We start from the raw sequence: 26,565 nt of genomic DNA, 5'->3' as shown, positions 1-26,565 counted from the left end.
CATCACCGGTGAGATGGTCAACCACCACCTACCTGAAGGTCACACCTGTGGGGAAATGTTCCGGCTGCCTCTCGTTGTCCTTTTCTTGAGGAAGTAAATCCCTCATTGATCCACTATTTTTATGAATCCTTCTGAGGCCTTTATTTTATTTTTTTTTTTTGTTTTTTTAATTTTTTTATTAGATACATTTCTTTACTTAGCCCAAGGCCTTTAATCCTCCCGGTGGATTGTGTCTTCACAGTGCTCGGGGTTGGGAGGAGGAAGCAAAGAGAATCAAGATAGGAAGTGGGTAGAAAGATCTTTGAGAAAGCCCTCCTCTTTCCTTCCATTAGAGAACAACGGGTTGAAAACAAAGCACATATCCGGCTGCGAATCTGAAAGGCAAGTTTCAGCATGAGTGAGTTTTTAAGAGCCTCAAAGAGGGGTTAAAACGAAATTCTGACAACCTTAACTACATCTCTTTCTGAAAGCGTCGCTGTAATAATGAGAGGCAGAGTGTCGGCAACCACATATTATGCTCCCTAACAATACTTCATAATTTTGCTTCCGTGGGGGGTACTTGCCTTTCAGAGTCTCAGCACCGCAGTTTGACTGACTGCCTGACCATAGCAATTACCTGAGCCGTTAACCCACACGTGGGAAACATAGCCGAGGTTCGCTCAGCCTTGCTGTGTCCCCTTCAGAACCAGGATGTCTGTGAGTCAGTGAGTTCTACAGCAAGGACAGCATACTGCTCCTGAGCACTAAGCCATCACCAGAGTCCATATTGATGGCTAAAGCCTAAAGACACTCAAACGACCAGACCTCTGGAAGAAGGGTCTGGGCTCCTTACGAATGTGAGGAAAAATCTTCCCACATCCATGTCACGGTCTCCTTTAGAATACTTTAGAACTGACACAAAGCAGTGAAAGGGACCCGTGTTTTGGTTTTGTTCTCTTAGCATCTGATTTGTCCAGCCCAGGGCATCTTGGTAGGTGATGTAAGCTACCAGAACCACAGCCCACAGAGGTGGCTTTCCTGGGAGAGGGGGTTTGTTTCCAAAGAGAGTGGCAGCGTTGGTCAAAGCGGCAGCTGCGTTAAACTCTAAAACTACAATCTGCAATTTGTCACAGCTCGGCAGCTTGGATGCCCTCTGAACTGAACAGGTAAAGAACAGGGTGGAGGACAGTGTGGGGCCCAGCAAACGAAACCTGGTCCCCCAATTTCAGACATGGGTGTCTTGCGCAAACTTTGTCCCATTGATGCCAGAGCCCCAGCCTTTTCACAAGTGTTTCCTTTTTTTTTTTTAATGTAGGTAACTATTTCTCATTCCCCCCCCCCATGCCCATGGCCCACATAAAACTGTTTCTTGGCACATAGGCCCCCCTGGGTTCTGATGTGTGCTACTCTTGAGCCCTCTCCTGTCTTCACTACTGTTAATTGCAACATTGTGTCTGCGTCGTCCTCAGAGCAGATGGAGGCAGAGGTTAACCATGGGTGGGTTCACTGGGATGTAGTCTTGAGGTCAGTGGTTTTTGTAGGAAAGGAAAGGAAATGGATCTAGGTAGAGGGCAAAGCCAGTTTATGATGGAGTCTCAGCGGAGGTCTCTGCCACTTTGCAAGGGGTCCCAACACTAGGGTCTTAAGAATGACTCCAAGTTGGATGATTTTGCATCTTCGTAGGAGCAATTGTCTGGATAAGGCTGCCTTGGGAAGGGGTATCCTGAGGTGCTCCTCAGATTCATTTGGGACCAACAGCCCTCCCAGGACTGGGAAACAATCTTTCCTTTCATCACAACCATCTGTGGCTGGTGCGACATCATATCTTAAAGAGAGGCATGAGGCATGTTACCACATAGTAGGGACTTTCTCTATGCCCATCCCGTCCCCTGCTCAGGGAACAGGACTTGTTTTTATAATGACCCCTGTGTGCCCCAACTAAAGTTATTAGAATAGAACCACTAAAGTCCTGAGGGATTCCCAGACCTTTGGTCTAGTCTCTGAGCTGTACTGGTGTGGCCCATAATCTATGTATGGGTTACTTTTGAGGACACCTTATCTTATTTGGTTCTCTTCATGACCTGCGGCTGTCTATACACGGTAGTCCCTGCTTAGTAGATACAAGGAAGCCAAGGTCCTTGGGAAGCTTAAGTGCTTGGCCTGATAACAAGAAAGCTGTGCTTCTTGCTTTGTAACCTCAGGTGATTTTAGGCAAACCCTCCTTCTCAACATTACGTCATAATGCCTCTGACATGAAATTGACCTTGAAATGTATGCAGGCCAGGGCGTGGTTGGCCTGGAGGGAGTCTTGTCTTTTTTAAAAGTAAAGCAGTGTTTTCGATTTGGAAGGAACTCCGGTAAGATGACAAAGGCCTGAGTGAGGGACAAAAGCTAGAGTGTGTGTGACAGGAGGGACACACTGGGACAGTTAGACAGCAGTCCCTCCTGTGGGTGACCTTCAGTACCTAGCAGCAGAGTTAGGGTTTTGTTCCGCATGAAATGCAAAAGTTATGGAAAGTCTGGAGCAAGGAAGAAGCCAGCTCTGAATTCTCAAACCTTGACTATGACAGGTGGACAGAGGAGAGATTACAGTCAGGTGGGAGGAAAGGAGAGCCTGCTGGCCACCATTTACATCACTGTCAGTGTAACAGGGACAGGGACTGTAAGAAGGAGAGGCAGGCCAATGCTTGCAGGAGGCAGACATGGTTTGGTGATTGTGTTGGCTCGAGTTTCAAGCTTCCTTCCTGAGAAGATGGATGAAGTGTGGAGAGAACATATTTTAAATTGTAGAAACAGAGTCTTGGTCCTCCAGAGAGACTGTGTGTCAGGATACATAGGAACCCTTATGTAGGAATCCACACAGATGCTGCAGTTTGGACAGCCTGGCATTAGGCAGAAAAGCCACCCAAGGAGAGAGCATTGAAACTGCACATTCAACTGTGTACGCGTGCATGTGTGCATCGTGTGTGTGTGTGTGTGTGTGTGTGTGTAAGTGTGTGTGGGTGTGTGCATACTTGTGTGTATGGGTGTGTGTGTGTGCATGCATGTGTGTGTGCATATGTGTATGTATGGGAGTGTGTGTGTGTGCATATGTGTATGCATGGGTATGTGTGTGTGAGTGTGTGTGTGCATACGTGTGTGCATGGGAGTCTGTGTGTGCATATGTGTGTGCATGGGTCTGTGTGTGTATGGGTGTGAGTGTGTGTGTGTAGCAGCACATGTGGAGGTGAGAGGACAACTTGCAGGTGTTGATTCTCTCCTTCAATCAAGTGGATCTTGAAGATACAGCTCAGGTCCTCAGGTCCTCAGGTCCTCATGTTCATCATCAAGTGTCCTAGCCCTCTGAGCCATCCTCTAGCCCATACAGTAGTTTCTAGAGGGCGCATTATGTATATTGTACCATTTCATAGGAACAAACTGCTACTGACAAAATGACTGGGAATTTAGTTTGGGGTTACCACATGCATTAGGACTGGAAGAAGAAGAAGACCAACTCGGGATGGAAGTTTTACGGAAGCTTCATTGGGCTGCTTCCCTTTGGAAGCTGAGCCCCACCTCCCCCAGGTGGCAGTGAGCACAGATGGCTCTATGTCCCCATTACTCCTTGGCTACCTGGTTCACATGCTTTCCTGTTAAACCATTATCCAAGCTACTCGGTTCTGTCTTATTTAGAGGAAAGGATTATTACCTTTCTCCTAATGACAAGATAATTGCGGGATCCATGTTGGCAAGTAGTCCCAAATCTCAAAGGTTTAATCAGAAAATGCTGCTTAAAGAGTAAGACGAAGCGACTCCTTAATGTTGAGAGACAGCATATTAGAGCCCCTTTACTCCTCCAGTGCACAAATATGTGCATACGTGTGCATTGCAATGTCTTTACTTTCCCCCGGGGAGTGTGTAAATTATCTAGGTGCTCCTCCCGATAGAAGTAAGGAATCTCAAAAATCACGGGTGGAAAGAAATTTCTGCTGTAGAAATTTTCAAAGTGGTTTACCCTCCCAAGTAGCAGGCTGGTGGCCTGTTGTCCTTTCCTGGTTATTAATACATATAAATTGAACATTTCCAATTATATGCTTGTTCTCCTGCCTTTACTAGTGAATCCCATCTTTTTTTTTTTTTTTTTTTTTGGTTCTTTTTTTCGGAGCTGGGGACCGAACCCAGGGCCTTGCGCTTCCTAGGTAAGCGCTCTACCACTGAGCTAAATCCCCAGCCCGAATCCCATCTTTGAGACATCTGAAACATCATTTGTAAAAGGGGTCTTGCTACACCATAGAAATTGTACTACACCTTGCAAATGACAAGCAGGTCATGCTGTTTCTCTTATTAAGCTGTCTTCTCTCCTCTCCAGTGTAATCCCCTGACCCTCCAGAAGACACTTGTAGCCAAAGTGTTATATCATTGCACCCCACACATCCTAAGCCTCTGGTTCAGTGATTTCTTACATATGTGACCATGGAGTCAACAGCCAGATACAATTTCGAATATGCCCCTGCCTCTAGAAGGTTCCCTCCTCTGACCTTTTGCAGCCTGCCCTTACCTAGAGTCTGCCCTTTAATGATAATTGTGACACAGGTCAGGGACACATGGGATTTGTGTGCAATGCTCTCATATCAATAAGCTTTAAGATGTACTCATTGGAGTGTGCTAGAGTACAAGGAAGTCCTTTGACTCCTTTCCAGAGGTCACTTGTATAAGAGGAACTGTTTCTAATCGAAGGACTAATCTCAACTTTTGCCATCACAAACAGCACACTTTAATTATACAGAAGAGAATTATTCTGCAGATGAATGACTTCATGCATTTCTGTTCTCTAAAGGAGGACACCGTTTTTTCACAGACACTAGTCCCTACTGATGACCGCACCCCAATATTCTTCTGTGTTTTACCTGAATCAGATTTCTTTGTTCCGTGTGTGGATGAGACATCAATGTACTTCATGGGTTCTCGGCAACTCCAAAAGTTCTTGTACTTGTGAGAGTAGACAATACAGAAGGATTCAGAATTTGATAAATAACCAGATGGCATCATCCTTTATAGAATATCCAAGAGAAGGCAAAGGAAGCCAGTACAGAAAGGCGCTGTTTTCCTTCTATCTAGAGAGCATCTCCTTTATAGCATTTTCTGGGGCCCTGTGTTAAATCTAGGCTTGTTCCCAATTAAGAATCTCAAGCAGAAGTCTTAGACTCGTTTTCAACCAGATTCAATGAGTAAAAGAGGACTTGGGGGACATGTGTGGTGACGTCCAGAGGAGGCGTGGTCTTCTTTCCAGGAAGATAGTTCTTCAGACTAAAAGGTTTCTAAGGACACACTAGGAGAGAAAGTAGAGTCTACCACAAAAGATCTTAAGTTATTCATTTCGAGAATTCTTCCCTAATTCTTCAGAATTTTCCTTCTTAAATTGCTCTTGGAGCTGGTAGTCTCATCAAGGGAAGGTTATCTGAGGTGAATTAGGTTAAAGAGATTCCTTTGTTCATTAGTCATAATCAAGAGACTGTTCCCACACTTTGCTCCTTCTGTGAAAAGATGGTGACAGTGTGCCTCAAGTTCGGGGGTTGGGGTGGTCTTTGAAGACCTTTTATGAGGAAAAACTGTGTCTTTTCATGTGTACACACACACTCAAGACCACTTATTCTGTACTTGAACTATAGCTGAATCCAAGTGGCAAGGAAGAGAATCGTGTTAGCCTGTAGATGTGTCAGCATTACGGAACCCAGGGACAGGATATTGTAGCACTATTGATTACATTTGTAGAGTAAGGAAAGTTTCTAACATACAAAATGAAACATGTAACAAGGAACATAATAGCTTTTTATGGTGAACAAGTTTTAATAATTCAGAACCTAGAAAATGTAGAGATGCATAATAAATACTTATAAAAAAATACCATTTTCCAATCCTTTCTTCAGCTCTTATCTCCAGGTAGTAACCATGGCTAATGGTCTTTTTCCTTCTGTTTTTAATACGACTACAGAATGGGTGGACAGGTGGATAAATAATGGAGAAACAAGAGCCAGCTGGGTAGATTGAGAGGGATGTAAAGTGTTTGATTAATTGATTGATCAATTTCTTAGCCAGACATTTCTCTGATGGTTCAGCGATAAGCAGAAGTGTGTGTCTGTGTGTGTGTGTGTGTGTGTGTGTGTGTGTGTGTGAACTTTCTGTGAGTTTGTAATTCATAAGAGAGAAATATATATTAATTAGACCAGGGTAATTGCATAATTATGAAATAAATCAAAATCAATGTGGGTTTTTGGGAAGAGAGCTAATTCTACTAAAGTCTGAAGGAAGAGTGGAAAACTGAAGTAGGCTGGAGAGAATGTTTCCAACAGAGGCAAGGGTTTGTATAAGAGGCTGTGCTAGAAGGACCAGGGATCATTCAAGAAACGAAAGGTGACCAGCATGGCTGAGCCTGTGAGCTGGTTGGAATCGACCTGGGAGACTAGCACAGAAGCAAACAAGGAAATGGCAGACGTCAGGCACTGACTGAATAACATGTCTTTTGGAAAATAAATGTCACATGATTGTAAATGGATAAAAATGATTGAGTGGGAATGAAGAAATACAGTTTCTTAATTTCTCTGTGCCTTTAATATATAAGAAATTCAACATTCATTATTCAACTCTTTCATCGTTTTTCTCAATATGTTCTGAAGATTCCCTGTTTCAGTCATTTTTTTAATGACCCTGCTGCATTTTATGGCCTAAATGAGCTAAGATTCTTTTAACCATATTGTACATATGGAGTTTGTTTATATGTGTGTTTATTGTTTGGGGTATTTTTAATCTTGGGGTAAATATTTATGAAGATTTGCATGTGGCTATTTGGACAAACAAACCTGAGCAATAAATTTCCATCAGTATACTTCCAGCATTAAAGGGGATACACTTAATATTTGAAAAATATTATCCAGATGCCCCTAAATAAAGCTTTTTGCTAGTTTTATCAACACTGACAATTTATGAGGTGTTTATGTTTCCTCTTCTGTCAGTAACTTGAATGTGGTTGTAACTCTGATTGGTACCAAGTCCTTTCCTGATTGTGTGTGTGTGTGTGTGTGTGTGTGTGTGTGTGTGTGTGTGTGTGCATCCTCACTGGACATTTGTTATTTTCAATATCGAGAACTTGTTGATCTTCATCTAATAGTCTGTTATTTTCCCTTAATATACTAGATTTTCTGATCGAGGATATTAGCCCTGCCTGAGAGAGGAGAGAAACACACATCATGCTCAGAGGCACCTCCAGTACCTTTCTCTTCCCATCCCCTTTATCAGTTGTCCTGAGTCTGTGCTCGGCTCTTTGCTCTGCACTCCTTGCATTTGAAGATAAAGTTTCTCACCACATTCTTCCTGTTTAAATCCAGATTCTACACGTGAGAGAAAACAAGGCAACACATGGTTTCTCTTTAATTTTAGTTATTTAGTTACTTGTGGGAATAAGGGTTGGACTATGGTTACTTAGTTACTTGTGGGGCTAAGGGCTGAACTATGGTTACTTGGTTACTTGTGGGAATAAGGGCTGGGCTTTAGTGGCCTGGACAAGCTGGGTAAGCATTCTTCCATTGGCCAACCCTATAAACACCTTTTTCATTTTTTTTTCTCTTCCATTTTGAGACTCGGTTTTACTGTGTAGCCAAGTCAAGCTTTGAGATCGCCCTGCCTCAGACTCTAGAGAAGCTGAGATTGTAGGGCTGTACAATCAACCCTGGATTACAGTGTGATATTTCTCTTTCTACCTGTTTCTACCCATTACCCTCTCTTCGGGTAGACTTTTAGAAGATAGGGTCATATTCCAGTCCTGTCAGTGTAAAGCCTTGAATTCAGATTGTAGTAGTATTTGAAGGGCAATTTAGATGGAGAGTTTTTGATAGAGTGGTCCTGTAGTACCCTGGCTTTTTTCACCACAACCAAATCAGCTTAATGAAGGAACAGTTTAGTTTGGCTTACAGTCGCAGAGGGATGGGATCCGTCACAGCAGGGAAGGCCAAGTGGCCAGAAACAAGAAGCCAGCCAATCACATTTTCATCCATAATTAAAAGGCAGAGAGAAAGGAAATAGGAAGTGGGTGGGGCCAGGCTGTCACTCAAAGCCCAACTGGTTGGATGGACTTCCTTAAGCTAAGCTCTGTCTTGTAAGGTTCCATCACCCAGTTGGCTCCACCAACTGTGAAGCAGGAGCCCATGGGAGGGGGCACTTCTCATTCAAACCAGCACACAGATTTACATGGAAATAGTGAAGCTACGGAAAAGAGAAGAGAAGGGCAGACTTGGTGAGTTGGGGGCATTCAGGAGAGTAAAGGGTAAACCTAGAGGATGGTGAAGTTGAACCAGCCAGGCCTTGCTGAGGAATCAAGAATGAGTTCTGGGCCCTAAAGATATGGCTCAGCGATTAAGAATACTGGCTGCTCTTTGGAAGGACCAAAGTTCAATTCCCAGCACCCACATGGTTCACAACTATCTGTAACTCCAGCTGCAAAGGACGCAGCACCCTCTTCTGGCCTCCTTGAGCACTGAACACACACATGGTTCACAGACATAGATTCAGGAAACACACACACACACTCACACAGACACAGACACACACACACACACACACACACACACACTATAAAATAATTTGAAATGGTTCTGGATATAGTGTAAAGCCTGGATCTGGATTGTTAAATATTAACAGGAAATGTGTACTTTATGGATGTGAGAGTGACATGGAGGGAAAGTGAAGAAGGGAGAAAGCAGAAGCAGACCCGTATGTTTGCTGTACCCAAGGCAGTTAGTTGGCTTTAAACCAGTTTCTGTAGCACTTTTAATCCTTCCCTCTCCCCTTCATGCTGCCCACGGTGAAATGAAGGTGTTACCTTTAGAGTGTCTAAGAAACATTCGCCAGGGTCAAGGAAGGCCACAGGCAGATCCAGGAAGAGACCAAATCTAAGATACGAAACAGGAAGAGTAGTAAGAGATCCTGATGGGTTCTGACACACTGAGTAGGAAGGAGGTGTGTAGAACAGAGAGGAAAGGCTCGAGCTAGGTTTCTCTGCCAAAGAAGTTGGGCAATGGGAACAGTGATTTTAAAGGAGGATAGAGGAGACTGAGAAATAGCATGGGTCCGGAAGAGTACTAATTGGTTTGCTGTGCACTACTGAGATTCTGGAGACAGTGAGCTGCCAGGCTGGCCTGCCTCATCAGAGAGCTCTTGAATGGAGATCAAGAATTGATATCTTATGTATGAACAGTTCAGTGGCTTAGCTCTACACTATGGGGCAGGAGGGACATTAAAAGCTTACTTTTTGAGCCACCTTTTCAAACTGTAGATGTTCATCCCAGAATCCCTATGCTGAATAAGGATTGCCTTTCTAGTACCTTCTGTTCCTGGAAGGGGGAAAATGGTCCAGACGATACCAAGAATAAACACTCAAAGGCTTTGCATGGCAACCCTCCTTCCTCCACTTCAAGGACCCTGTGTCAGGTGTGTTTTTCTCTGGGCTTTGGTACCTAAGTGTAAAGATTAGTTGTATTTCTATTATGTAGTTTGGGTGTTTGTTTAATCTTCTTTTTCTTGCACTTTTCACCCTAGATTTTATCTTATTGTTATCACTCATAAAAGAAACTTGAGAATAAAGTTTATATAGAAACTCGCTTATGAATGAAGTCAGTGCCTACAGTAATATTTGTATTTTTTAAAAAAAATATCACACATGGTAACATATTTCTGATCACTCAGTGTTAGTTCTTAGAATGTCTCCAGGAAGCCTTTCTCAATCTCCTCCTTTCTGCAGACAAAGGCTCTGAGGCCCCGATCCTAGTAACCACAGTCATGGGTCTCAGTCATGTCCTCAGTCTTACTATCTGCATTTTGGGTTCCTATTTCCAAGAGCTCTTCTCTCCACATGCACAAGCTCAGGAGATATGTGGCAGGCACTCTTTTTTTTTTTTAATCTTTATTAACTTGAGTATTTCTTTTTTTTTCTTTTTTTTTTTTATTAACTTGAGTATTTCTTATATACATTTCGAGTGTTATTCCCTTTCCGGGTTTCTGGGCAAACATCCCCCTCCTCCTTCCCCTTCCTTATGGGTGTTCCCCTCCCCACCCTCCCCCCATTGCTGCCCTCCCCCCAACAGTCTAGTTCACTGGGGGTTCAGTCTTGGCAGGACCCAGGGCTTCCCCTTCCACTGGTGCTCTTACTAGGCTATTCATTGCTACCTATGAGGTCAGAGTCCAGGGTCAGTCCATGTATAGTCTTTGGGTAGTGGCTTAGTCCCTGGAAGCTCTGGTTGCTTGGCATTGTTGTTCATATGGGGTCTCGAGCCCCTTCAAGCTCTTCCAGTCCTTTCTCTGATTCCTTCAACGGGGGTCCTGTTCTCAGTTCAGTGGTTTGCTGCTGGCATTCGCCTACGTATTTGCTGTATTTTGGCTGTGTCTCTCAGGACAGATCTACATCCGGTTCCTGTCGGCCTACACCTCTTTGCTTCATCCATCTTATCTAATTGGGTGGCTGTATATGTATGGGCCACATGTGGGGCAGGCTCTGAATGGGTGTTTCTTCTGTGTCTGTTTTAATCTTTGCCTCTCTATTCCCTGCCAAGGGTATTCTTGTTCCCCTTTTAAAGAAGGAGTGAAGCATTTGCATTTTGGTCATCTGTCTTGAGTTTCATGTATTCTGTGCATCTAGGGCAATTCAAGCATTTGGTCTAATAGCCACTTATCAATGAGTGCATACCATGTGTGTTTTTCTGTGATTGGGTTACCTCACTCAGGATGATATTTTCCAGTTCCATCCATTTGCCTATGAATTTCATAAAGTCATTGTTTTTGATAGCTGAGTAATATTACATTGTGTAGATGTTCCACATTTTCTGTATCCATTCCTCTGTTGAAGGGCATCTGGGTTCTTTCCAGCTTCTGGCTATTATAAATAAATAAGGCTGCTATGAACATAGTGGAGCATGTGTCTTTGTTATATGTTGGGGCATCTTTTGGTTATGTGCCCAAGAGAGGTATAGCTGGGTCCTCAGATAGTTCAATGTCCAATTTTCTGAGGAACCTCCAGACTGATTTCCAGAATGGTTGTACCAGTCTGCAATCCCACCAACAATGGAGGAGTGTTCCTCTTTCTCCACATCCTCGCCAGCATTTGCTGTCACCTGAATTTTTGATCTTAGTGGCAGGCACTCTTAACCACAGTAGGAATTTCTCACTGAACCATTCAGTCTTAGAACAATTCAGGGGCCATCTTGGGACCCAAGTCACTCACTGTAGCCTTTTTTGGTGATTGTAACAGAGATAGCAGATCAATTAGGACATAAATTTTACTATAGTTATCCCAGCAACTACACTATATTTGTTCCTTTCTATTCATAACATTAGACAGCATAAGTAAGTTTGCCTATTAATGAGTAGAAAGACTTGTGACTTGTTGAAAACCTTTAAAGGGATAGAATAATTTCCTTACCCAGACCTGTTTCTGTCTCGTTCACAGTGAGGTTCTTTGGAGGCCATGTTACTTGATGACAAAGTGGGTATAATTCAACTTTGCAAACAAGAGGAGAAAAACTGTTCAAAGACTCAGCAACTTGGGCCATTAAGAGGCCATGTGATCTTTTCCAAGTTTTGTTGGGAGGTCCCCAAATCTCTCGTCTCATATCCCTTCTTTCTTGGCTTACACAGGCTACACGTAAATTAGCATTAACTTGTTATGTAGCTGTTTTCTAAGTCTCTGATTTCTAGGCCTCATGGAATCTTCAGCTAAGAATGGGTCGGAAGGTTTCTCTTCCCAGTTTGTGGGGATGGGAAGATAGGCCACAGGAAAACAGCTTTAGAGCAAAGAGCCATCAGCATTCAGCTATGAGGAGTGATTCTCTAGTGGGAAGGTTCTATTCAATCATAGTATCACATATACCATACTCTGAGCATATGAAGTCCCATCAGGACTGCTACCGCTTAATGACTTAGACGTAAAACTGCTTCTGAACTTACTATACTTAGTCCCTAAAGTCATTCTGGCAAGGCTGAATCTGGGGGTGCCAGGATGACAGTATAATCACGTCTCTTTCTCCTTCTCTGATGCAGTCTTGTTATGCAGTGTACTGAGCACTACTAATCGCCCACCCTAGTATCATCCTAACCGATAATGACGTACACATGGGCCAGTGTCCAAGACGATGGCACCTGTTGATCCCACTAGGTCATGAGTGCATCTTTAACTTCAAGAAGTAGAATATTATCTTCCCTAACCCTTGGCCACAATCGAGAATGAAAGACCCTGAATGAACCTTTAAGAAGGAAGGGCTCTCTGGCTATACGTTTGTGTTATTCTTTGTTGTTACATGGTCTCACATAGCCCAGGTTGGCCTTAGTGTATAGCTGGGGATGACACTCAATATCTGATCCCCCTGCCTCTGCATTTTAAGTATTGGGATATGGACAAAACACTGTGCCTAGTTTGTGCAGTGCTGCAGATCAGCCCAGGACTTTGTGCGTTGGACGCAAGTCCTCTACCAACTGAGATGCATTTCAGCATCTGCTGTTGGTTTGAGCAAACTGAGGCTGGCCTCAAATTCACACTCTTCCTGTTCCACTCTCTGGATTGCTGGGGCTATAGACACGTACCCATAGAATTGTATTTGCATTCATAGAATTAGGAGAGAGACATGAAGAGGAAGAAGTCGTGACATTCTACTTCAGAGATCGGGCAGACTACATGTGTCACTGCTGTCAGTTTTATGATGGGCGTTGCGGCCATGGTGACTTTCAAACACTGGATGTCATTTGCTGTAAGACTGATGAGTCTTGTTACTTCGGCACTCAGTTTCCTGACAAGTCAGCTGGAACTAATTGAAGTTTGGTTTCAGGCATTGTTAGGGCCAAAGTCAACCTGCCCCAGCAAAGGTGTCTAACATGAACCCAGAGAGTTCTCGGCAAGGACCTCTGTCCAGCGGACTGGCACACCAGCATCTCATGCTATGTAATGGCTCCTACACATGCCTGTTCACAGAGCTGACCAGGAGTTGTGCTTTGCTTACATTTGATGAAGGTCAAAGGTAACCCCTGTACAAAGCTCACTGTCCTATCCTAACCCATAGGTGCCCGCCATATCTGTCACTGGAAACCAGGAGCTATCTCCTTCATCCAGATTTTTCTCTCTTGTGGCCCCAGTTTCCAGACATGTGGTTTGAAAGAGCCATAAAGCAGAAAGTCACACTGTGGCATTCGTCTTCCCTCCCCTACCCCCTTTATTGGCGGATCCCAGTGTCCTCCACTGTGCAACTGTGCCTTCAGATATTTCTGTGCAGGTCTGCATTCCGCTTTGCTCTACCCTCCATTACAGATGCAATTAGACCCCTTTGTAGAGAGTGACTGAGAGATGGGTCAGTGGATGAGAGTGTTTGCTGTACAAGCATCCCCGGTCCAAGTTGGGAATCACCAGAATGCAGGTAAACACTGAGCGTGGCCACACATGGCTGCCCTTCAAGCTCTGCAACTCCAAGTCAGGAACAGAAAACTCACTGAGATTTGCTGGCCACCCAACCAGCTCCAAGTGCATGAGAGACTCTGTTGTAAGGGAAGAAGGCAGAGAGTGATACAGCAGGACACACGATATCACCCTGGGCCCTCTTCGTATGCAAAGGTACCTATACTCCCTGTCACCACCACACTCATGCATGCACACACACTCATATGCATGCATGTATGCACACACACTCGTGCAGGCACAGATGCACATGCACACTCGTGTGATGCTGTGACTGCAGCATAAATAACTTAACCACTGACCAACTTTATTTTCATTTGCCCAGCCCCTTATATCTACAGGAAACTTTCTGATATGCTGAGGAAAGTTTAGGCATCTTTTAACGTTAATGTTTGAAAATGAATATATAGAGTAATGATGCTTTTATATATGCCTTGTTCTTTTTCAAGTCTTCTCTCATATATTACATCCTGACTTCAGTTTCTCCTCCCTCCACTTCCTCCAGTATCTCCCTCCACCTCCCCTCTCCCCGAGATCCACCCTGTCTTAGTTAGGGTTTTACTGCTGTGAACAGACACCATGACCAAGGCAACTCTTATAAAGGACAACATTTAATTGGGGCTGGCTTACAGGTCCAGAGGTTTAGTCCAGTATCATCAAGGTGGGAGCATGGTAGCAGGAAGAACTGAGAGTTCTACATCCTCACCTGAAGGCTGCTAGAATACTGACTTCCAGGCAACTAGGATGAAGGTCTTAAAGTCCACACCCACAGTGACACACCCACTCCAACAAGGCCACACCCCCTATTCCTATAGTGCCACTCCATAGGCCCAGAATATACAAACTATCACATTTCAATCCCTGCCACCCATAGACTTGTTCAAACATATGTGTCTATGAGGGCCATACCTATCTAAACATAGCATAATGCAAAATACATTTAGTCCAACTTCAAAGGTAACCATAGTCTATAGCAATCTCAACAATGTTAAAAGTCCAAAGTTCAAAGACTCTTCTGAGATCCATCCAATCACTTACCTGTAATTCCCAAAGCAGGACAGGAAACCAGCCGGTCAAACTTCCAAATCTCCATGTCTGATTTCAAGGAGGTCTTCATATGTGGTCAAAGCTGCTGAGTTCTGCTGCTTGCCAGGACTGGAACATGGCCCCTTGTTCTAGTCCATTATCCTAGCTTTCTGCTTTCCAACTTCTTCATTGCCTAAGCTTGGCTGTCCTCGAACTTGCTCCATAGACTGACTTTGAACTCAGAACACTGGGATTAAAGGTGTGGTCCACCAAACTTGGCCTTGGACTAGCAGTTCTCCTAGTACTTGCTGTGTTCTAGGCTGGCCTTGAACTCAGAGTTCTTTTCTTTGCCTCCTGTGATTGAAGGTTTGTACTACCATGCCTAGACCTAAACTTAGCTGAGTGGGATCTTGCTACAAGGTCACTCCTCCCTCAATTCAATTTATTATCCTTGAACACAGGATTCAGCTCCCTTCCACTTCCTGGTGCCCCTTTAATACCATATATTTTATATTTTTCCTTTCTAAGCTTGCTATACTTATTCAAAATGCTTTTCATGAGACCTAACCAAAGAACAAAGTCTCTGCTGGCTTTTTTGAGATGTCTTTTGTCAATGTAATTAATATGAATCTTTTTACCTTAGCCTCAGCTAGACTCTTCATATAAGGGCAAAAAGCAGCCACATTTCCACACTGCCTGGGCCCAGCATATATAAACCATCACACACACCTTAGAAAAGAGCAGGCCTCCCAGGGACATCAGTCACATATTGCATGACAAGCTAAAATAAGACCAGGGCCATATCATCATATCAAGTCTGGACAAGGCAACCAAGTAGAAGGAGAATGGTCTTACAGGCAGGCAACAGAGTCAGAGACATTCCTACTTCTCCTGCCAGGATTCCCACACGAACACCAACCTACTCAACTGTGCCATGCAGAGGGACCTAGATCAGAGCCCTAGGGGCTCCCTTGTTCTTGCAGATTCTCCTCTCACACTCTTCCTCCTTGCCCCCTCTGCCCCTCTCACCAATCTCTGCTCTCTGTGGAAACATCCATTTTCACACTGAGGTCGCATACCTACCATTACTCACCATTCGGGTATTTTAAAGCTCAGAGGCAAAGGATCGTATTTATCTCCTATTCCAAGTGCCCTAGTAATCTCTAGTCCTATCTATAGTCTTGTAAATGTCATGACTTCGGTTTCCTGAGATTAATTCCATTTGCACTATAATTTCTTTGTGCATCCATCTATTGATGGGCTTCAAAGGTGGTTATATTTCTTAGCCATTATGGCTAGCGCAGCAAGACCCATGAATGTGAAAATAACTCTATAAAATATTGACTCCTGGAGGACTCTAAGCCCAGGAGTGGGAGAGCTCAGTCATATGGTCGTATATTGACTTAAGGTCCATCGGGTATGTGCCCGAAGAGAGAAGTGGATTATGTGACCATCCTCTCACCCAATCAGAATAACTAGCGTCATGAAAATAAATGGCTATGATTGCCAAGGAGATGTAGGGAAAGAAGGGCCCTGACAGCATTGCTGCTGGGAAGATAAAACTGTGCAACCACAGTGGAGTTCAGCATGGATGTTTATCTAAGCAGGAGAAAGAGTGCATTCACACCAACAACAAAGGACAATTCCCACCTCTCAGTGGCTTACGGGTATCTTGGAGACCATCTTTGATGGAAAATGGGTAACCCTTTTATTATTAGTCTCCTTCATTGTCTGCTTCCTTCTCTCTGTGTGATATGAACATCTAGTTAGAGTTATGCAGAAACAGGAAGGGCTTACTGTTGGGGGAAATCTAAGTTCAAGTCCCAGCCGGCCTCAACACCTCCACATGTAAGACAGAACAAAAACCACCCTTCGGGGTGGTGGTGAGACACATAATACTTTCCGACTTGCTACTTTCCATCAGTTTGTCAATGCAGGATAGGAAAATTTAGCTTCGGGGGCATTTAATCGTGACTCCTGCCTGAGAGTGTTTCCTCTTTCTTTCTGTATAGACAGCTATTCGAATCAGAGAGTGTCTGGAGCGTATCACTATGACAGAGCAACTGAATCAGAATTGTTATTTGAAAGAAAGTGTGTGCCACCTAAGTAGGGTTGTTAACAATTGTTCTTTCCGAAAATGTTTACATTTCTTTCTATTTAAAAAAAACTTCGATCATAACACTTGAATCTTTATGAGTCATATAGGAAGAGAGTTACGTTGAAAGGATTAGTGCATTTGAGTGTTGGATGTCTAATATTGCTAACAGTTTTGTAATCAAGGCTTATAACTTAAACAAAACAATGGACTGTGTTTAACATGGTTAGCATTGCCAAACACAAACATGTGTGTATGGTCGAGGATGCTAGCTGGATTTATGCTTTGGAGGTAACAGGGGGATTTCTAGCTCTGCCCGTACTCTGGCGAGTACCGAGTACTGCTCTGTGAGCTCTTTCAGGAGGGATGACTGTTTCCTTCCTCTACAGACAGACACCGATGAGGAAGATGTCCCTCTGCCTTCTGCCTATGCTTTCATACCATAAAACTTCAAGGAATACATAGTGCTAAAAAGTCATAATCCTAGCAAATATTAATATTCTAACTTTAATCTCTCCAACTCTTTCATTCATTATTTTATCAAGACTGAATTTTTAACTTTGCAATTGCTTCATTTATTTGTTTTTTTAGCAACAAAGCAATGGGTTTCATTATCAAAATATCCCACATATTTGCTTTGAAAATCGCCGTACTAATCTTCAAGTCCTTTTCATTCTAACAGGAAGCTAAACAACATATTAAGAGTCTTTTAAAAAAAGAAGACAGGACTAGGGTGAACCTCAGTGGTAGAGTACAGGCCTAACTTGTACCAGGCCCTGGGTTTGACCCCAGCACTGCAAAAAGTGAAACAAAATAACACACACAAAAAAAACCCAGATATCTGGTTACTTATTTAAATGATGTAAAACAGTAGAAAGTAATAATATATGTATAGTACTTTCTATATTCATTTCTGTTTGTACTGTCAGGAAGAATATTTGTTTATTAATATAAATACTTGAGTATGAATATGAGTGTTGCCTCTGAAACTATTTCATATTTAATAGTTGTCCCGAGACTCCCCAAAGTCAGCACAGTATAATTAAATGCATAGCATTTGACTCCGCTTGCTCCTTGGGTCTTTCTTTTCTACTTGAAATAATTGAACTATTTTACCTACTCAGAAAATGTACCTGTTTCTTGGTTTCTTTTCCAAGTGCATTATGAGGTGACTGTGTTTAGGAGTCCTAGAGCCTGTTTCGATTCCCTGCTATCCAGTCTTCCTTCACAGACAGCTTGTCAAAGATCTGTGTGACCTATCAGTGTCATCCTAGCAAACGTAGGGGAAATGGTCACATTTATGTTCTTGTTCCAGCAGCCAGGACTCATGACTGACCTCCAGGGTGTCAGCTGAGGACTTGGAGAATCTGGTTGTTTGTGAAGTCATATGATTGGAAACTCACCCTTGCAGTCAAAATGCCCTGCACTGAATATTCTCCTCCTTTTAGGAAGGATCAAGATTAGGTAAAGAACTGGGTTCTAATAGATTCTCTGGTTCCTCCTCACCACCAGTGTGTTTGCACGTGCCCCAGGTACTTCAGATCAGGGCAAAAAGAGCAGCCTGGAGGCTCCCTTTAAGTTATGAGAGCCAAAGAATTTTGTCAAAAATTAGTTATTAAAAAGTAAGCAAAAGGAAAGAAAAGTAGTTATTTCTACTCTATGTTGGTATTCTCCATTTTAAGGCATAGAACCATTTTTAAAGTAAATATTTGTCCTGCACCCTGTGTTTAAAACTGATAGATTTTTGCAAAGCTATTTGACTTCACAGTAGAATGGGGCTGAGTCCAGAGTGTTGTCTCCCTGGCCCAACTGTGCCTTGTCATTGAGTCTGTTACGCTCCTTGAGATTCCATAGGGACATAATCTGAAGTCTTTGCAGAAGATGGATCTCGGAGAACGCCTGGTGGCCCGCCACATTCACAGCTCTGATATTCCCTATGACAGTCTCTGCAAATTCCTGACCCTCTACCACATTTCCCAGAAGCCTTTCTTTTTCAGAGCGATAGACAAAGATTAGGGAGCAGGAGTCTTCTCACCTCTTAGATATGGAAGCTCCCAACTGCTCTGGGCCCGCATGTCTTTCCGCATTTATGGGAAAGGACTCTGGAAGCCAGTGTTCCTGATGGCAGGGACAGGGTCATGGTTCCAAGGTTATTGGGAGAGAAGAGAAAGAACAAGGTGGTGAACGGAAATTGAACTCAGTCTGCTACAAGAAAGGCTTGAACACCACTCATGCTAGCTGTGGCCAACCGCTAATACACATGCTTGTGAAGGCCCTTAAATATAAAACATGGGTTAAACTGTCTTGAAATGGTTCTGGAGCTGTTCTTTTTAGTCAGCCTATAGATGAACACACTTGAAAGTGCCTCAGAGTGTCCAAGGGTAAGGCCTCTGTTTGCTGAAGGGAGGTGTGTAGCTTTGACAGTATCCTAGCCAGCCTGAGGATGTGTCTGCTGCTGTGCCTCTGACAGAGTACAGGTGGGGAGTGAGGTCTGCATGTGTCCTTCAGGAAGGTGCTAGAAGCTCAGTATTCCCTGTCCTGGTGCATCAACAGACACTAGGTGCTAGATAGAAATGAAGCCATGTGTGATTTTGATATTGAGAACGGTTTCTATGATGGCTTTCCAATACATTGCAAGAAGAACTTACAGGCAATATAGTTTATTGACAAATTATCAGTAGTAAGAAAGAGAAGGCCTCCATCTGTCTTTAGTTGGAAAGACAGTAGGATCGTGTCTTAGCCTCGCATTCATTTAGTTAAAATCCTCTTTCTTGTGGACTTAAACCCCTCGTGGTGTTACCCAGGGTGTCTAGGATCTTCAAAAATGTTGCAAAAAAGATAAATTTGTACCTCTTTAGGGGGTTTCTTTATCTTAAGCTGACTTTCCCTCTTAAAAAAGAAATCATCTATGATTGGCCTATGGCCTATGTTCAGATGATGACTGTAGTTGAATGCCTGGCCATCGCAGCCATCGTGGTGAAGCTGGCTTCACAGTGGCCAAGGCTTCACCCATTGGCCCAGGGAATCCCTTGCCTGTTTGAGTCTATAAGCTGTAAAGCTGTGGTTGATAGAAGAGAGTCCTTGCTCTTATTCATATTGGGAGTTTCATCAGCCAAATCTGAGTGATTAGAGGATATTCAGGAAGAGTAGCCCTTACCATCTGTGGAAGGTTTAGGTTTGTTTGTTTGTTTGTTTGATTGTTTGTTTGTTTGGTTGGTTGGTTGGTTGGTTGGTTTGGGGTTTTCTTTTCCTGCGTTTAGCACAGCATCCACTAAAGGAATTTTCTGTTCCTTGTACACAGAATGCACACTTCACCTAACATACTATCATAGAGCCATCCTGACAACACTGTTACAAAACCTGTCACAGGAGAGTGCAGAGAAACCCTGGATGTGTGGAATATATGAGCAAGAAGGAGCATCAAGTCTGTATTTTTCTGAAAATAAGGATTCCAGGCAGTGGGATGCTGTGGGAAGAGTGTGGGGAATGGCACCCTCAGAGGAGAAAGGATTGTCTGAAAAGAATTACAGAGTGACTGTGCCCCTGACAGAAAGTCAGCCATGGTTTAGAGTCAGCATCCCCCTTCCAAAACTATCATGTTGGTCCGGCTCTAACCAACTGTTGGCATTGCTGCTGGGCCTCAGTAGTATGTACTCGTATGTATTTCAGTTCCAACGTAGTGTTCCATTGTATTTGTGCTTAAATAACCGGCAGGTTCCCAGTAAAGCTAACATGAACAGCTCCCACATGCTCCTGGCCCAGTAAATGGGACTCAGCTCACCGAGTCAGCTCCTAAAACTCCGGTGTGACGTGTGTGCCCAAACTCGGGGAAGTGCCTTAGGCATTAAATACATGACAAAATAAGCAGCCATTTCCCCATGATGGCCAGTCGAAGGCGGGATCCTTCTTGAATTACTTGGGTTCTGTCAAAGTGGATGACAACTGGGAACAGAATCTGCCGTAGAGAGGGTAGGAAGAGAAATGAGATGTTTTGCTTGGTGAGCCAGTTCAGTGCGAAATGCCGTTGCTTAATCTGCCTGCTGCTATCTTAGACAGGAGGGGTTCATTAAAAAGCTAAACCGCCTGGAGGGCAGAAAACAGCCTCTATGAAAAGGTGACACCAACAGGTAGACTTCTATCTTGAGGTATCTTTCTATGGGAATTGTACTCACTATTTTCTTTTCTCTCTTCTGTTTGAAGTTGTTCCCAAAATGTAAGGTTCCCCACGGGGAGGCCATGTGAACCATTGAAGTTCCTCTGAAGCCAATCTGTGTAGGGCTTGTGGGACCGTGTTACCAGTCAGACATAAGAACTTGTAAGACTGAATGAGCTCAAACCCCGGGACCTCAGAGTTGAGAACGGCAGGTGAGGAGCCGCTCTGCACACTCCAGTGAGTGGACCCTGGCAGTCACATAAAGTAACTCCTGGACTTACTCCCCATGCTAATGAGGTATCTAGATAGCCTTAAGCCTGCAGCCAATGAGCTACCCTTCCTGGGCATTGCCCTAACCGAATTCTAATCCTTCCAGGCATGGCCTCCCCTCTCTGCCTAGCACTCTGAAGCCTGGAGGAGAAAGGTAGACTGCAGACCCTGTTCATGACTCCCAACAATATGCCATCGGTGGTGCCCAGGTACCCAGAGACTGCCATTTCCCTGTCTGTTAGGCTAAGGAAGGCGTGGGATGTGGACCCCCATTCCAGACTTCATTCTGCCTCTCCTTCAGTCCTCTACTCAGCTACTCACAAGCTAGGAAGCTAGGGGAGAGCTCCTGCAGAGCTGTGCTCAGTCAACAGTGAGGAAGCATGAAGTGTCACTCTGTGGCGGGCATCGCAGATTTCAGGGTGGTGCCACTGTCTCTTCCCTTCTCCATCCTAAAGTGCATGTGTGTCTTCTGATGCAAACACAGAAGGTGTCTCTATGGCATAGTGTACATCAAAGGCAATGTCAACACCATGGCATATCTGTAAAGCAACTGATCACAGTGTTTATAAACTGTGCCCCAAGCCTCTCAAACTCTACTTAAAGATTCAAAGGTTGACCAAAGGAAACCCAGACTTCAGACAAGCCACGAAACACCCCACACCTCCTGTTTAGCTGAATAAAGTAGCAGTTCCATACACAGGGTCAGAAGAGTGCAGGCATTCAGCAGGAAAGCGACTTGATCAGGGAAGCTGTCCCTATCGTGCTTGTCTGTCTTCTGAAGGGAGACATAGATGGAGGAAAGGAAGAGAGGCTCGGCTACACCCCGCTGCTTACTAGTTGTTCGTGGCCAGGTAACAGCCATGAAAAGAACTGCCCAAGGCAGCCTTTCCTGGTTTTCTTCCTTCTCTGAGGCTCTGCGAGCACTTAGCAGCTTAGCTTGTGTCTGGTCTTATTTGGTTTGCAGCTCATACTGCTTCAGACTGGATGAGGGCTGCTTTGCCTTTTCCTTACTTACAGGAGGTCTGTAAGAGTCCAGTTACATAAAATATGGGGGAAAGTGTTATAGTTAGCTACACAGGCCAAGTCTCACTGACACAGTGTGCTAGGCATCACTCTCTGTGAGCTCCAGATCAAACTGTTCTTCCAGTGTGTGTGTGTGTGTGTGTGTGTGTGTGTGCCTATGTCTTTTGTGTCTGTGTGTGTGTCTGTGTGTGTGTCTGTGTCTGTGTGTGTGTCTGTGTCTGTGTGTGTGTCTGTGTATGTCTGTGTGTGTGTGTCTGTGTGTGTGTCTGTGTATATGTGTGTGTGTCTGTGTATGTCTGTGTGTGTCTGTGTGTGTGTCTGTGTGTGTCTGTGTGTGTGTCTGTGTGTGCGTGTGTATGTCTGTGTATATGTGTGTGTGTCTGTGTATGTCTGTGTGTGTCTCTGTGTGTGTGTCTGTGTGTGTGTCTGTGTATATGTGTGTGTCTGTGTGTGCGTGTGTATATGTCTGTGTATATGTGTGTGTGTCTGTGTATGTCTGTGTGTGTCTCTGTTTGTGTGTCTGTGTGTGTGTCTGTGTGTGTGTGTCTGTGTGTGTGTGTCTGGTCTGTGCGTGTGTCTGTGTGTGTGTGGTTGTGCGTGTGTCTGTGTGTGTCTGTGTGATCTAGTCCCTTTATGGACTTTAACTTCTTTCTTGGCTTCAAGTGTATCTATGTCCTGTGCTTGCCACTTCTTCCTTGTCACTGAGCCCCAGGCATATGTTCCTAATCCCAGTGTTTAGTCCTCAGCACATGTGACCCAGCAGCAGTCAAGTTACCCATGTGTTCCTTGCTTACTCTTCTGGCTTTTGTCCATTGTTGCCCGTACAGATTTATTGGGATCCCAGAAGTATTGTTAAGACTTGACTAAGTGCAATCTACTTGTGTCACAGCGAGAGTCCTCAGGAGTAGCTAGTCTGCCGGGTCAAAGTGAGGCTTCTCAGAATGTGTTACAGGCACTGCACTCTTGTTCTGAATGAGAGAACGCAAGGAGCGACATGGCCACTGTCTCTCAGTGCCAAAGTCTAGCCTACCAGATTGCACAGCAACCTGAGCTTCCAAGCCTGATTTTGGTCTGCACCATTTGAGGCAAGTTCCCAAGAGAGAGCTACATAAGAGACCATAGAGTCTCCCTGGCCACAGGGAACAACCCAAGAGCAATCCATATTTAACATCTGAAGGTCTGTTTCTATTCCTTCCTCTAAACTGACCATGTTTTATACCACTTCCTGGCTTTTACAGCCTCTCAGAGCATGTCTAGTGTGTGGTCAGGCCCTCTCCAGTGTGTTCTCGACCTCAGTCCTTAACTGCTTTACTTGCATGGAGTTTCGCCATGCCCGTCTCCCAGTGAATGAAAGCCCTTGGAAGGTGAAGATTCTACTTCCAGAGCTAACATTACACCCTCAGCCTCTCTCCTGCCCCTAACGCATCACACGTGTTTAAGTGTCGGTTGGCATTATTTGAAGGAGGCATCTGTGATACAACCACTGCCGCTGCGGATGTGAAAGGAGAAGCCCCCACGAGTGGAGACACAATGGACCTCCCACCCCTTGGAGTGGTCAGAATCCACCTGCCTGGGGAGTGGGCAAAGACAGGTGCAGAGAACAAGCAGCCAGGGTTGGATCTTGGAGGCTCCTTCATTGCTACTCCCCAGCCACAGGTTCCCCTAACATGGAGCAAATGTGAACTGGAACCGTTCGGTTACCCTGACCCCTTGCTAGGACTCATGTTTCTGCCCAGGCCTCCCTGTAGGTACAATGACAGCTACAAGCAGAGCGAGTGGAGAAGGCTTTACACAGGGACTAAGTTACTTCTTACTCAGGTCTGACTAAAACGTCTATACAACCAACACAGCACAGAGTCTGCCTCCAAAGACTGAGGTAAGGCCATCTGGGGAGTGCATGAGAGTGGCCGCTCTGCCCTGTGACGATTAGGTGACCGAGTTTTCTAAGACAAGTCCCAGTTTCAAGTACTTCATCCCAACGTATTTTAAGTCTGTTTCTATTTTTCTTTTTTATTTGCTTGTTTTTGGGGGGGCAGGAGTATGCTTCAGTGTACAAACATATATCTAGCCTGCCTGACCAATATTGTAGAATCCCGGGTAAACAAGTGATTCCGACCTTTTAGATGCACTACGTGGGATTTCAGCCACTAAATTTGATGGATGACAAGCCACCTGCCTTAGAATGTCCTGTTTTCTTCTCTCGCTTACACGGTTTCCAAAGGTAAAAGAAGAAAAATATTAGATCATTCTTTTACTTTGAAAATAGAAGAAAGCTAGAGAGGAGAAGAAAAAATTAATGAGTTAGTGTTTCTCACGTGTTTTCAGAAGTGAAACTCTAGAGAAATACAGAACATATCATTTGATGAGACTTTCACAAGCATGAATACCATTTGATCTGTCAGTGTTCGAAGCTCAAACCCTTAATGAGGTTAGAGCAAGTGGACTTTTCTAGCCGATGCTGTCCCAAGGGTGACTGACGTTCTTGTTTACAGCCGTTGTATTTGTGCTTCCCAAAGTTACCTCACAGTTCTAGCCGCGAGCTGTTAATAGACTTGCTCTTTACCGAGAATCTTATCTACAGCCCAAGTTTCCAGACTGAACTGTGCAGGGCCCTTACGAAGCAGCCATGTTATCAAGGTAGGCGAAGCAGTCCTCGTCTGTCAGAAAGTTCCAGTTTTGTTTGTTTTTGTAAAGCCTGGTGACACCGAGTTGACTGGAGTCTGTGTGGTATTAATCATTTCCTGTCCGCAGCCTGTGAGCTTGCAAACAGAGGGGAGTGTCCAAAGTGCCCTCTGCCTGGTCCTGCCCACCCCGGAACTCTTCCAAGTTGGTAGGGAGTAGACTTTGTGTGTGCGTGCTTTGCTGGACTAGTGCACCCTTTCAAGTAACTGCTCCCAAAGACGGTAGGGACTTGCACTCTTGTATAAAAATAGCCAGGGATTCTGCTTGTAAACAGCGGGCTCAGAAATATGTTCCGAGATGTCATGAAAGCCTTCAGAAGTGGTGCTATCAGGAAAAGTAGGGCTGGGGAGTAAGGTGGGAGGTAAATGAGGGCGGCGGGGGAGGATTCGATCAGAGTGCATTGTCTGCATGCAGGAAAAGGTCACAGGGGTGACACCCAGCATTTCGTACAATTAATATGCACTAAAATGACATTTTCTAGTAAATGCTACATTTAAAAAAAAAGTATGTTTCTAGATGAAGCAGTTTACATGAGCGGTGGAGTTTGCTTTTCTGGCATATTCTGAAAACATCTGGAAATAGCATAGACATGAGTAATATTTTTGAATGGATATCCTGCCATAGCAATCTAAGTGCTTATATGCATAGATGTTCCTATATTTTGAGCATTGCCTTGTTATTGTGACACATTTGTCAGTGGTAGGTGGCGTTATCTGCTTACTTCTTAATTCTCTAAAGCAAAGCTACATCTTAAGGGACTTATTGATCCATCCAAATGCTTGCGTGTGACAAGTAAATGTGAGTGTTCATTCCTTTCACGTTTAAGTCTCAAGAAGAGAGTTTCGAGGACAGACTTTCCTCAGGTGCTTTCCTGAGTGGAGAGGAATGCGTGAAGAAGCGCCCGCTTTGTCACCTGCTGGTTGTCATTCTTCTCTTTGATGTGGGTCCCCAGAGCACCCTTCCTTCCCACAAAGAGTGGCACAGTCACCTAAAGCGATGCTTCTTATTTTCAGACAAATAATGAGGCAGGCGGATTTAGGACTCTGGGGCTCAGGCCTGGATTTGAATTCTGATTCACATTCTTTACCTTTCGAAGTCCATTTCTTCCCCCTTGAATGGGAGGAATCAATATCGACCTCTCGGGAACAGTGTTAAGGTCAAGAGTCACACATGGGCGGTTCCTAGCGGCTCTCGGACCCCAAGGCACACAGCTGTTACTACTAATCTGAGAAGTGGCTGGCACACAGTGGGTGATCTGGAAAATGTGTTTTCCTCCTTTCCTGTCCTGCTCGCTGTCTCCCCTCTCTTAGGGCGACACCACCGACCTGTCATTCCATCAGCAGATGGCATGCAAGACGATAGACATCACCTCCGACTCCATCCCGGGCTGACATGTCTGTACACCCAGAGGGCAGCATCTCGGTGACATTGCCAAACTACTCTAGTTCCTTCTGGCGTCGTTTTCTACCGCCCATTCGCTTTGACAGAGCTGTTTTGCTGATACGTCATTTTCACCAATAATTAATAAGCATTTGCATTAAGAAGCCGGGTATTTATTTTTTTTTACTATAAATTTTTTATAGATGACAGATACCATAAACATTTTGCAAAATTCCATAAAAAATAATATATTGGTAATAACATACCATAATACACGAATATAATCTGTCTTTTCCTTATGTCTTTGGAGTAAATTTCATGATAACCACCATCTTATATGACAATTCTTCTTAGGCAGAATACAAGTCAGTGTCATTTTTTTTCTGGTTTACAGTACTATGTTGCTTCTCATAGTTTTGAAACTTTTCTTTCACTACTCATTGATGTGCCATCTAATTTCCTAGGTTAGCTGGTAAGTTTATAGGAATCTCTGTT

General features: G+C 44.1%; 1 protein-coding gene across 19 annotated transcripts in view; it reads left to right on the top strand.

The window, feature by feature from the left end:
• The window catches only part of Thrb (thyroid hormone receptor beta), a 339,826-nt gene that overhangs the window by 95,744 nt on the left and 217,517 nt on the right, over positions 1-26,565 (top strand). Inside the window, exon 1 of one of the 19 annotated variants that reach the window (XM_087584967.1) lies at positions 21,092-21,194. The gene's annotated coding sequence lies outside the window, so the exon portion shown is untranslated. 19 annotated transcript variants of the gene reach the window in all.

The sequence above is a fragment of the Rattus norvegicus genome, chromosome 15, assembly GCF_021556685.1.
Source record: "Rattus norvegicus strain SHRSP/BbbUtx chromosome 15, alternate assembly SHRSP_T2T, whole genome shotgun sequence".
Taxonomy (NCBI): domain Eukaryota; kingdom Metazoa; phylum Chordata; class Mammalia; order Rodentia; family Muridae; genus Rattus; species Rattus norvegicus.
This window is presented reverse-complemented; position numbering and strand designations above follow the sequence as displayed.